We start from the raw sequence: 13,406 nt of genomic DNA on the forward strand, positions 1-13,406 counted from the left end.
GCTTCAATCCAACATAGGTATGCAGTACAAATAATTTGCAGTAAAATTTCCAGTCTTGTTCAGCAAGGCCTTAAGAATGTGATTGATGCAGTAGTGGATGCTCTTCTGAGATTCAAAGAGTTTGGGATGCCATAGACAGATTGTGCTGCACCCTGACCTGGAGTGCTCGAAGTCAAAACTGAGTGTCTAGAGTGAAACATAGAAGCATAAAAAATAGGAGCAGGAGTAGGTCATTCGGCCCTTCAAGCCTGCTTCGCCATTTAATATGATCATGGCTGATCCTCTATCTCATCACTATACTCCTGCTCTCCCCATGTACCTTGACACCTTCAGTCCAGAAATCTATCTATTTCCTTCTTAAGTACATTGTGACTTGGCCTACACAGCCTTTTATGGTAGAGAATTCCACAGGTTCACCACCCTCTGAGTGAAGAAGTTTCTCCTCATCTCGGTCCTAAATGGCCCACCCTGTATCCTGAGATTGTGACCCCTTGATCTAGACCCCCCCAGCCAGAGGAAACCATCCCTGCATCCAGTCTGTCCATCCCTGTCAGAATTTTATACATTTTGTTGAGACCCCGTCTCATTCTTCTAAACTTCAGTGAATACAGGCCTAGTCGGTCCAGTCTCTCGTCATATGGCAATCCTGCCATCCCAGGAATCGGTTTAGTAAACCTTCGCTGTACTCCCTCTATTGTAAGTATATCCTTTCTTAGGCAAGAAGACCAAAACTGCGCACAATATTCCAGGTGTAGTCTCACAAAGGCCCTGTACAGCTGCAGTAAGACATCCTTGCTCCTGTACTCAAGTCGTCTTGCAATGAAGGCAAACATACCATTTGCCTTCTTAACTGCTTGCTGTACCTGCACGTTTGCTTTCAGTGATTGGTGTATAAGGACACCCAGGTCCCTTTGTACATCAACATTTCCCAATCTATCACCATTTAAATAATGCTCTGCCATTCTGTTTTTCCTACCAAAGTGGATAACTTCACACTTCTCCACATTACACTGTATCTGTCATGTATTTGCCCACTCACTCAACCTGTCCAAATCGCCTTGAAACCTCTTAACACACTTCTCACCCCTCACATTCCCACCAAGTTTTGTGTCGTCAGCAAAGTTGGAAATATTACATTTGGTTCCCTCATTCAAATCATTAATATATGTTGTGAATAGCTGGGGCCCAAATGCTGATCCCTCCTCTACCCCACTTGTCACCGCCTGTCACTCCGAAAAAGACATGTTTGTTCCTATTCTCTGTTTTCTGTCTGCTAGCCAATTCTCAATCCATGCCAATATATTACCCCCAATCCCATGTGCTTTAATTTTACACACTAACCTCTTTTGTGGGACTTTATCAAAAGCTTTCTGAAAATCCAAATACAGCACATTTACTGGTTCTCCCTTATCTATTCTGCTAGTTACATCCTCAGAAAAACTCCAGTAGGTTTGTCAAACATGATTTCCCTTTCATAAATCCATGTTCACTTTGTCTAATCCCTTTTGATATTTTCTAAGCATTCTTTATAATAGACTCTTAACATTTTCCCTACTACTGATGTTAGGCTAACTGGTCTGTAATTCGCTGTTTTCTCCCTCCCTCCTTTTTTAAACAGTGGGGTTATATTTACCACCCTCCAATCTGCCAGGACTGTTCCAGAATCTACAGAATTTTGGAAGGTGATTACCAATGTATCCACCATTTCCAAGGCGACCTCCTTTAGTACCCTGGGATGTAGATTATCAGGCCCTGGGGATTTATCGGTTTTAAGTCCTATTAATTTCTCCAGCACTATTGTTTTCATAATACTAATTTCCTTCAATTCCTCCTTCTCACTAGACCCTTGGTTCCCTAGCATTTCTGGAAAGTTATTTGTATCTCCCTACATGAAGACAGAACTAATTTAATTAATTGCTCTGCCATTTCCTTGTTCTCTATTATAAATTCCCCTGTTTCGGACTGTACGGGACCCAAGTTTGTCTTCATTAATCTTACTTTTAATGCTGATGTTGGCTATTGACTTTGCTTAAACAAAAAAATTTACATCGTAGACAGACCAATGGAAAAACATAGTTGTGTAGTGATCTTGGTGAACACTTACATTGACAAGTTTAAGTACTTGTGAATACATTTTCTCATTTACATTCTTTCGAGCAGTTGCAGGTACCAGCTTGACTTTTGACCCAGCCAATTATGTTTCATATATAACGTAAAATTTAAATAATTTACCTGAAATAGTTAGGCTTAACCCCAAAATAAATATTAAATGTTAGAAATACTTGCAATGAATTTCCCCACAAAACTCAGTCCCAGTATTTAGAAATCCTCTGCACCCAAAGCTCAGGAAAAATTTCTAATTCTGGAAAACAGAACTCAATCCCCAGAGATGATGGAACTGTCATTTACATCTTGAATTTCTTTTCAAAATGATAAATAATATTACGTATATTGTAGCTTTGTCTTTTAGTATCATTAGCATGTTCAGCACAGACCCCTGGATAATAGTTAAAGCAGAAACCCTGACTAATTTATTTTTTCTCCCTTGCCAATGGATGCTGAGCCAATTGTAATGCTGCCAGTGATCCTTCGGCTGTGATTAGTTAACTCAAGGGATTGAAGCTGAGACCTCCCTGGTCTGTAAAGCGAACTAATAAAACATTGATTAATTTACCCATTGAATCACTGAGGGAATATAGAGCTTGTTTCTTACTTGGCTTCATACTAGAATAGGAATGATGAGAGTCTGGTTCTCTGTACCATTTTTAATACTGATTCTTATAGAGAAATATGCCCCATATAAAGTTATGATGGCTACTAAATAAATATTTTCATGATCTATCAATGAAAATAATGATATTTTTAAAAATCCAGTATAGAGATGTAAATTGTGCTGAAAAGTGTGGTTGTGGAAGTTCGATTCATATATCTTCTTTGGACTATTTAAATTACTGAACCTCTATGTATTAAATGTTAATGACTACCTTGAATACATATTTTCTCATTGTAAAATCCCACAGTCTTGGCACGTAGTACTATGCTGATGTATGGGTAATTTCACTGAAGAGCATAAAAAGCGATAGAATAGGAGAAGCAAGATCTTTTCTTTCTTTAGCACTTGTCTTCAAGCAAGACTAGCACTGTAATTAGATTAATTGCATTTTTAAGATTAACCTTTCTACAGAATCATTCAAGCAGTGTGAGGGTTCTATTAAAATTTAGAGTTCACAGTCTTACATCATCTTGTGAACACTAAAAAGATTTATTTTACGACAGCAATTTGCATCTATATAGCAATTTTAATGCAGTAAAATGTCTCAAGGTGCTTTACAGGATCTTTTGTGACATTGAGCCACATAAGGAGCTACTAGGACAGGTGACCAAAGTTTGATCAAAGAAAGAGGTTTTAAGGAGTGTTTTAAAGGATAAGAGAGAGCTAGAGGGGTAGAGAGGTTTAGGAAGGGAATCCCTAACATTAGGTCCAAGAAGACTGATGGTACAGATCCCAATGGTGGAACAATTGAAATTGGGAACGTGCAAGAGGCCAATGTTGGAGGAAAAGAGAGACCTTGGAGTTTGTAGGACTGGAGGAGATTACAGATAAAATGAGGGGGAAAAGATTTTTGAAACAAGGATGAGAATTTTAATATCAAGGGTGACTGGGAGCCAGTGAGCAACGTGGTGGATCGATGGATGGGCAGGCCTAGTGAATGTTGGGATATAGGCAGCAGATTTTTGGATGAGTTCGAGTTGTGGAGGGTGGAAGATGGGAGGCTGGCTAAGCAAGCATTCAAATAGTCAAGTCTCGAGGTAACAGGCATGAATGAGGATTTTATTGGTTGTGCCTACCTTGGTGAAAGCTAAATGTTTTCATTGTTTCTAAAATGAAACAATTTTATTTTTCGACCTGCTCTTAAAGCTCCAGAAAATGTCCGATTTTGATGAAAAGAAAAGCTGCTTAACCTGGTCACTTTCTCTGTTCTGGTACCTACTGGTTAAAATATATCTAGAAATTTAGTGATGTTTTGCTGCTCATGCATCTTGAAACTGTTTGTGCTCTTTCTGTTTTCTGTCTATGCAATCAGAAGAATTATATCTACTGAGGTTGTTAAAACATTTCATCAGCTTAGACCTTTTTGTACTACTGTTCAATTAAAGCCCTTTTATAAAATGTTCACATTTTTGTTTACTAAAGTTGACCCATTTTCATGAAGCATACCAATATCTAGCATCATATAGTTATTTAGACCAGATATGAGTTTAGAGAGACTTGTAGCAAATAAGCATTTGAGAGAAATGAAATGCTGTACTATACGATTCCTTTCTTACCAAACTAAATTTATTTTGTATGTCTAATGCCATGGAGACATAGTCATACTAGACACTTCAGCAGAAAGTGCTGTTGCTATGATGTGTTGCTGAGAATCCTTGTGGTCCTGAGATGTGTTATCACACCTCTTGCAGGTCCACTTTAGCTACACACAAATGAGCTTATTAAAATTTATAGTCCTAAAACATTTGGACTTGTGTGCTTTGTGCTCAGGAACGGTGTGTGCTGATGCTCCACTGTTCTTAGAATTACAAGCCACTTGTTCTTCCTTTGGAGAACATTAACTTGTCTCAACAGGCCTCAGTTTTGTGTGTAGCCTCAGCCACCACCCCACGCCCCACCCCCAAAAGAAATTCAGGCCAATTGTAGATCATTCAGGAATAAGAATAGGTCGGGAATTTAATTCATATGTACATGCTTATAAATTTTTTTCAAGTTAACATGTTACTTTACAATTGTTATTCAGATGATATTGGAGGTAATTCTATCACACAGAATACCTCTAACATGAGTATTGTGTGCTGGGGATATTCGGTCATATTCAGTCCCCAGTTTTACACTAAAATGGCTGATATCTGGGTACAATCTCTTTTCAGTTCTCTCAAAACTATACCTCTAAATAACCAATGCGCATTTTAAAACTTTCTAACAACCTTCTTCAAAATGATTGCAATGAAGGGTGGTTCCCCCACCACCGACATGCTCTTTGTCTAGTACGACAGCCAACCACAATATAAGCCATACACTGCTACCAACTGTACTATGTATCAGCAGTGCTTTTAGAAAGCTGTCATAACATTTTAAATCTGTTAAATGCTCTACGTAGGTGTGCTGTTTCTAAGGACAATACAAGTGGTGGCTCCAAGAGTATGAATTGGGCTTACAATGCAAGACTTCCTCTAGGATTCCCTTGTAATGGAGGGTTTTAGCCTGTCAAATCTTGACAGCATGAACAAAATTATTTTTTGTTGTATGTTTTATTATTCTTCCTTTACAAGTACAGTATAAATGGAATTACAAAGAACTAATGTGACAAATCAAATAGGAGTGAGTGAGATCATGAAATAACTGAAAGACGTTCTTGCAGTTAAAATTCCCAGTGATTCCGGTTTATTTTCCAGAATATATTCGTTTTTCAGTAGCTTCACGCATTTTACTACTGGTTCAAATTGTAAAATCTTGCTTTTTTTATTTGATGCCTCTGAATATAAAATCTGAGATTCCATATGCACTTCATACAGTTTCATCTACTTGCACGGCCATATTTAATGACCAGTGTATCTGCACACCATGTTCCTTTATTCCACTGGTCTATTTAAAATCTTAGAAGTTGAGTTTCCTTTCCCTCTTATTGCTTCCAAAATGTATTATTTCATATTTCTGTACGATTAGACCCTGCTGGAATAAGTGAACTTACCCACTGCTGACATGGACTGAAACCTTGGAGTAGGCAGGTATATTACTTCAGTTTTCTTCATGCTGATTGTAAGGCGGAAGTTGTCTCATGCATTGGAAAACGAATCCATGCTACATTACTCGTTCAGCTCTGAACCGGCAGCTAGTGCACAGTCATCTGGCAAACAGGAAATCACCAGATTATGTTCTTGGAGACCTTGGTCTTTGCCTGGAGTTGCCTGAGATTGAACAGCTTTCCATCCATGTGATATCTGATTTCGATGCCAGGATCAGCATCATGGAAGGTGAGAGCATGGCAGAGAAAAAAGTGCTGAAGAGGGTTAGTGCTAGCATGCAGCCTTGTACTAAGTAAGTAAGTTCTGCTGAAGAGTCATACGGACTTGAAACGTTAACTGTGTTCCTCTCCACAGATGCTGCCAGACCTGCTGAGTTTTTCCAGGTATTTTTATTTTTGTTTTGGATTTCCAGCATCTGCAGTTTTTTGCTTTTAACTAAATAAGTAACTGGGAATGGGTCTGAAGACTCATCAGTACCCAGAAACCTGCTAGCATGCTTTCGTGGAACTGTCAGACAAGCATGATGTATATCTCAGGGCAGTCGAATTTTTCCATTGCCTTACACAAAGGCCCTCATGGTCGACTGTGTCAAAGGCCCTCATCAGATCAATAAACGTGATGTAGAGGTCCATGTGTAGAAATCTGGCAACACACTCTCACAAGCTGTCTGTATCAACAACGCGACGCATCCAAGAACTGTCAAGTAAGTGTAGCATTCGGCAGACCTGGAACCTTAGTCTGGGAATGAAGAGGAATAAGTCTGTCTACCAAACTGAGTCCATACAGCAATAGTCCTGTCCACTCTGCTCTATGTGTGCTAAACTTGGATTGTACCAGTGTCATGCCAAGAAGCTCAACCACTTTAACTGGTGTTGTCTTCGAAAGCTTCGAAAGATCAGATGGCAGGACAAAATATCGGACACTGAGGTGCTCACTTGAGCTGGCATGCCAACATTCACACCGTTTTGAGACAGTCACAGCTCAGTTGGGCTTGTCACGTAAGCAGAATGCCTGACATTTGCTTACCAAAGCGAATCTTCCATAGAGAGCTTGAGTCTCGGGTGTGCCATCATGGCAGTCAAAGGAAGTGCTACAAAGGCACTCTGAGGGTTTCACTTCAGAATTTTGATTTTGACCCCAAGTCCTAGGAGAAGCTTGCTCAGGATTGCTGCACTGGGCGCAACCAAATAAACGGTGTGGCCTCCTTTGAAAGCGCATATCGGAAGCAGAAAACGCAAGCAGAGGGAATCCACGAGCTAGTAACTTGTCCAAAGCTCATCTGTGGTATCCTAACCTGTTTGCAGCAGAACTTTCCAGGCACAGATTGGTCTTAGCAGTCACCTGCATACCCACTGGAATTCCACCAAACACCACAGATGATGAATAAGGTCATCTTTGCCTCAAAGGATGAACAACAAACTATTAGACCCATTGTATCTTCCACCTGTCTACTCTCCCTGCTCTCTTATATAGGCCTTTGTGGAGGCTTTAACAGTCCAGTTCACAATTTGTAAACATTCCTCCCTTCATTCGATGTCATCAGTAAATTTTGATATTATTCCCTCATTTCCCAAGTCCAAGTTATTTCTGGATATTGCTCTTTTTTAAATTATGCACTATGACCACTATGAATCATGACTAACTAAATCTTTCCAGTCTGAAAAACTTCTTTGCCCATAACCCTTATTTTCTGACTCCAAACCATCTGTCTCTCTGTGACCACATTGACCTTTCACTACACACACCATTATCTTCGCAACAAGCCACTTAGAAAGAAGAAAGAACTTGAATTTATATAATACCTTTTACAACCCCAGCATGTCCCAAAAAGCATTATGAGCAATATTGCACTTTTGAAATGTAGTCTCTTCTGGAATGTCATTCTATTATATTTATATTGTTGTGTGCAATGCTTTATTAAAACCTTTTGAAGATCCGACTGAACTGCACCCACTGCATATCTATCCTCTGTTATTTCTTCCAAGAGTTCTTATAAGGTTCGCAGCATTTCCTGTTGATGGGGCATGTTACCTACCTTCCTAATGACACAGCTAAGATTTGGAGATCACTGGTGTAGAAAGCATGGGTGTGGACCCATGTCATGACTTTCTGTGGTGGAGCACCAATCCGGCATCATTAGCCTACCATTTAAGGAAGCTTCAGTTTATTGACTGTTTCATCTAAGTGGGTTCATATACAGTACAACATTTTTGTGACCAGTTTTTGCATTTATGGAGATGCTGTTAATGAGTTTTCTGTGTTTATATTCTACCTAATGATAGAGTATGCAAAAGGATGGTAGCTATTTTCAGTTCAGTGCAAAACACAGAACAAGGTCATTATTTTTCCAGTTATCCTGTAAACCACAGAGTGGATATTTCTGCTGATCTATCCAAATGGATGTCACCTTTTCTGTAAAATATTTTGCTTCTTTCATCTTGATTTTCATTAAAAGTATATTAATTTGCACTGCAGATTTTTGTTGCATTGTAGTGGGGTACCATGTTAATCAAATCTGCTGCTTCCAAATTGCCTAGCTGCACTATAGATGGGTTTGAATGCTTCCCAGAATTACTACTTGTATCAAAAAATGACAGTTTCACCTGGGAGCTAAAGCTGTCTAGCAGATTATTGTGAAACCACTCCAAATTTGACAGTTGCTTCTTGAAAACTGGCATTTGAACAGTCATCAGCCAAAAGAGAGTGCAGTTGTACCTTGTTATTTTTATGCCATTGACAGACCAGCGTAAAAATACATCATAGTTGTCTAACCTGATTAACGTTACTTCAGTTAGCTTAGTATATTTGGCACTGTATAGCACTGACTCCTGTAAACGAATGTCAGTGTTTGGTGTGGAGTAAGGGAATTGGATATTCTCTGCATTTACGTCACTGTGGTCTTGGATTAGTACCCCAACTCTTTTTTTAACCCGCTCACTACCACCCCCATGCTGTTGCGCTGTACAGATTTCTGCTATTATTGTACATGCATAAATTCAATAATTGGGGAGACAGTGGCATAGTGGACTTGTCAGTGGACTGGTAATCCAGAGACCCAGTAATCCTCTGGGGACCCAGGTTCAAATCCCACCACGGCAGATGATGGAATTTGAATCCAACAAAAATCTGGAATTAAAAAAGTCTAATGGTGACTGTGAAACCATTGCCGATTGTCATAAAAACCCATCTGGTTCATTAATGTCCTTCCCATTGGGGAAAGAGATCTGCCGTCCTTACCCGGTCTGGCGTACATGTGACTCCAGCCTCTCGGCAATGTGGTTGACTCTTAAACGTCCTCTGAACAAGGGCAATTGGGGATGGGCAATAAATCCTGACTGAGCCAGTGATGCCCACATCCCATGAATGAATAAAAAAAAGGCGATTTACACTTCTGGAATAACTGTTTATCACTGCATTTTGTTGCACCACCCTTTTCATTTTTTTGGGAGGGAATAAATTTCCCCCCTCCAATTTCCATCCTTTCTTAGTTGAAGGTGGTGAGTCTTGCTGATGTACAGGTTCCTGAGTGTTCAGAGCCCAGCCATAGCCAAGTAGTATTGTTGAGAGTCACGATAGCGATGGTCGGCAGGTTTTTCAGTTTCTGTTGGGCGTCGTAGCCAAGCCCTCATTCCACGGACGTGATCAACGTCCATATACATACGTGCATTTCTGTCTCATATGATCAAGAGTTGTAACTCCAGCTTATAGTTTATTTTAATTTTCCTTCTTCCTAGCCGAGAGGCATTATGGCCTATTGTAATGCCCTTACTGCAGCTCCAGCTCGGTATAGATCAGGATTTTGAGTGGCTCAGTATAATGTGCGGCTATAGGGTACATGTACCAATATCTTCTCTACCTCATTAGGCAGCGGTTTTTTTTTTGTATTTCAATCATTTCCAATGGTTTTGATATAGAAAAATTTTTAAAGTTATTTTTAATTGCATTTCGTTCCAATTATTTGCATATACCGTCATTAATTTGTATGATAATTACTGTTTAAAATTCTCATTTATGAAGGTTTTTTGAAAGAAGTGAACTGGTGAGAACATTCAGAAGAAGCTTTAGTCATTGTCTTAATTATGTAAAGCCAGCAGCACAAATGTTAGCTGCAACTTTTGTGATGAGTGATTAGTGAGAGTTCAAAGTGACATTTTAAAACTGCATTATTTTTATTAAAACTTTCAATACTTACGAACCTAAAGATTTCGTGCACTTTTAGTGTAAACTCTGGATTGGAAGTAGTAATCTCATTCATGAGCTGGGACATGTCAAAGAACATTAATGAAAAAATTTATTTGATTTATAAACACTTCATGAAACCTCATCTCGCCTGTGGATGAGGTTCCATGAAAAATGCGAAGGCCGCCTGGGCTCTTCACCTGCCCGCCAACCTTAAGGTTGGACAGGCAGCTCATTTAATTAGTTTTTATTAGACTTTTGACAGGCATGCCCACCGAACTGAAAATCTAAATGACGCGTGGTGACGTCGGGACACCCGCCCGACATCACCGCATGTCGGTGAGTGGGCCCTGCCCCCACTCGCCGACCTGAAAATTCTCCCTGTACTGTGTTTAGACTTTTCTAATAGCACCAAGCTAAACCTGTAAATAAACTAGAGGTACAGTGAAAGATTCTACTTAGTTCACAGAAAGTTCATTAAAGCAGCTGTTGCTAAATACGCAAGTTCTAAAAAAAAATTTAAAAATTGCTTCTTTCTGTTCCCACTTGCTGTGGTAACTGAAATGATGGGATTAGACTGTGCAGGAGGAGGGAAAGTTGCCCACTGATTTCCTTCCATTCTATCGCAGTTGCAACAAAAGAGCTTAACTGTACCAGGGGTGGACTGGCACACAAACATTTTGGATTAGAGCCTAGAATTAAAATATATATAAAAAGAATATCCTCCTGAGCAGAGGGGACAATATTACACTAGCACAGTTGCTAATCGCTTATATAAAATGAGTGCAGGGGTTAAATCTGAAATGTTGTATTTTTATTAAATAAGAGAACGTTCAGACAGTAACTGTCCCTGATGGACAGTGAGTCATGGAATGAGTGCAGCATGACTGCTACAGTGCCAGTGTCCTTACGAACGTTTTATAGATTTTTTACAGCATTATTTGTTCTCTGATTTGTGGATATCTTGAGCAATTAATAATATGACCCTTGTGTCAGCCTGGAGTTGCCATATGTTTGTTTTAACTGTTTGCAGTATCATCCCTGGGTTTCATTCCTTAAGTATTGCCGTCCCAACTATGAAAAGAATTTCTGCTATGACCTATTTCTTGTAGCTATGGCAACAGCCCATCATCACATTTCTTTGGAACACTGTTGTGAGTCATGAAAATGACATTTCCATGCAATAATTGAAGATCAAGGATGTTTATGGAAATCTTACCAACACAAGAATTTCAAGAAAAAAAAATTCTGGGAAGCCAAAAATGCAATGCCCTTCAGAGCAAAGGTAAAGGCTTGCTGTGAGTGCAAATGAGCATATATGTTGAAAATTCTGCTTGTTTTAGCATATTTTAGTTAGCATCTTGAAGGATGATAATAATTGCAGACATCTTAATTTAACACTCATCCTGCATAACCTGTTTCTGTTAACTTCTCCTTTCTATAGTTATGCCTAACTTCCTTGAGAATCCAATGGAGCATTGTGTGCGCAGGGTGCGGCTTTATCTGTCCCTCCCACCACTTAACTATTACAACTCCAGATTTCTAATTGTACTTTGGCTGATTTGGCTTGCTCAACTAACTTTCTTCTGAAACATGAGCAAAAAACTTTAAATCTTGGGGTACGTCTTTGATGATCGTAGTAAGCTTAGTCTTTGATCACTGAAAGCATATGCGCTTTAATTAACAACATGGAAACCATTTTGCTTTTAAATCTAAATCCACAGCTTGCCTTTTGTTCACTGCCAAATCCCACATAAACATAATCTCTTGGAGGCCTTGATTTAGCTACATATTTCTATATCATAATCCTTCCCCCACAGTACATGAGCGTGGGGTGCACTATTGTGGTGACATCCTTCCTCCTTTCTCCATTTTTAAACTCATCTATTTGATTGAAAAAATGAGTTTACTTTTCTCTGTCAATGAAATTTCAAGGAATTGTATCGACTTACCAGTGTTCCTTTTGTTAACTATTAATATTAACCAAAAATAGAGCAGCATTGGCATTTTCTTCACTACTCTATCTCAACACAGTGCTGGCTTTCATTGTATTTCTTCTTACTCTGCATTAATGAAGGGAACTATATCTTTGGCCTCCTTTTTCCTCTTGAAGTCATGTCACTAAAGCTAATGGTCTGTATTAGAGAATGATATAGTTATACTTTTGACAGCTCAGTATTGGTATTGAACAACCCCATATTCTCTAGAGCATGCTTAATTTCTATTTAGTCATTACCTGCTACATACTGGTGTGAATGCTTGATTTCTCATATCTGCCTTAGGGGACACTAAGGCCTGAATCTTCTGGTCGGCGTGCAGGGGCGGGCCCCACTTGCCGTCGCGTAAAATGATGCGCGGTGATGTCGGCGTGCGTCCTGACGTCACCGCGCATCATTCCGATCTTCAGCTCAGCGGGCGCGCACCGGAGTCAGCTGCGCGCCCGTGGAACTGTCAAAGGCCAACTAAGGCCATTTAATTGAAACAATGAGCAGGGCTGCCCGTCCAACCTCAAGGTTGGTGGGCAGGTGAAGAGTCCAAGCGACCTTCACATTTATCATGAAACCCCATCCATGGGCAGGATGAGGTTTCATGAAGGCTTTATAAATCAAATAAATTTTTTAATTAAAATTCATTGACATGTCCCAGCTCATGTGACACTGTAACATGAGGGGACATGTCTGAATAATTTTATCTACTTTTTTGAAGTTTTGATAAAGAAAATAATCTCCCTGAGGCAGCTCTGTGCCTCAGGGAGATTTCTGCGCTCTTTCGCACGCATATACAAAAGAGTGCAGGCCCTGACTCTCCCTCCTCCCCCCGCCCACACAGGGAGCACTCAGCGCTTCCGGGTTCACGTCACACTGGGCGGGCCTTAATTGGCCCCGCCCACGTAAAATGGCGGCACACAGCCGCTCCTGCTCAGCCTCCCCGATGGGGAGAAAATTCTCACCTAAATGTTTTTTCAATTCCTTTACATTTCTCACCATATTTGAGTAATTTAGTAGACTGTACAAGTTTTCTAGTAAAATGAGTTTACACTTTTCAAGTTTACTTCACTTAATCTTTGAAACCAGCAAAGAGATTTATTTTTTCTGCAGTAAAGGATTAGTTTTGATTTGGCTCTCAGAAGTAAGATGACACTGCTCTAGGACTCATAAAATATAATTGCTCCCTTTGTTCTTTGACCTTCTGAAAGCTTTAAATGTCACTTTTATGCAAATTTAATTGGCAGTGCAGCAGAGTAAAGCCTTTTATTTTGTGAGGTTCTGCTTACTTTCATGCTAAACCTTTAAGGTTCGTATTTGACCACAAGCCAGCCAACTTTTGGCACCAAGTCCTTGTGAAACTTGTTTCGATAGAAATTAGCATACATAATCAATCTCTTTCAATAATTCCAATTTTCACACCCATCAAATGTTATAACT

At 39.6% G+C, this 13,406-nt stretch overlaps 1 protein-coding gene across 2 annotated transcripts in view; it reads left to right on the forward strand.

The window, feature by feature from the left end:
• The window catches only part of baiap2a (BAR/IMD domain containing adaptor protein 2a), an 89,458-nt gene that overhangs the window by 52,881 nt on the left and 23,171 nt on the right, over positions 1 to 13,406 (forward strand). The window lies entirely within an intron of this gene.

The sequence above is a fragment of the Cetorhinus maximus genome, chromosome 24 (genome assembly GCF_964194155.1).
Source record: "Cetorhinus maximus chromosome 24, sCetMax3.hap1.1, whole genome shotgun sequence".
NCBI classification, from domain to species: domain Eukaryota; kingdom Metazoa; phylum Chordata; class Chondrichthyes; order Lamniformes; family Cetorhinidae; genus Cetorhinus; species Cetorhinus maximus.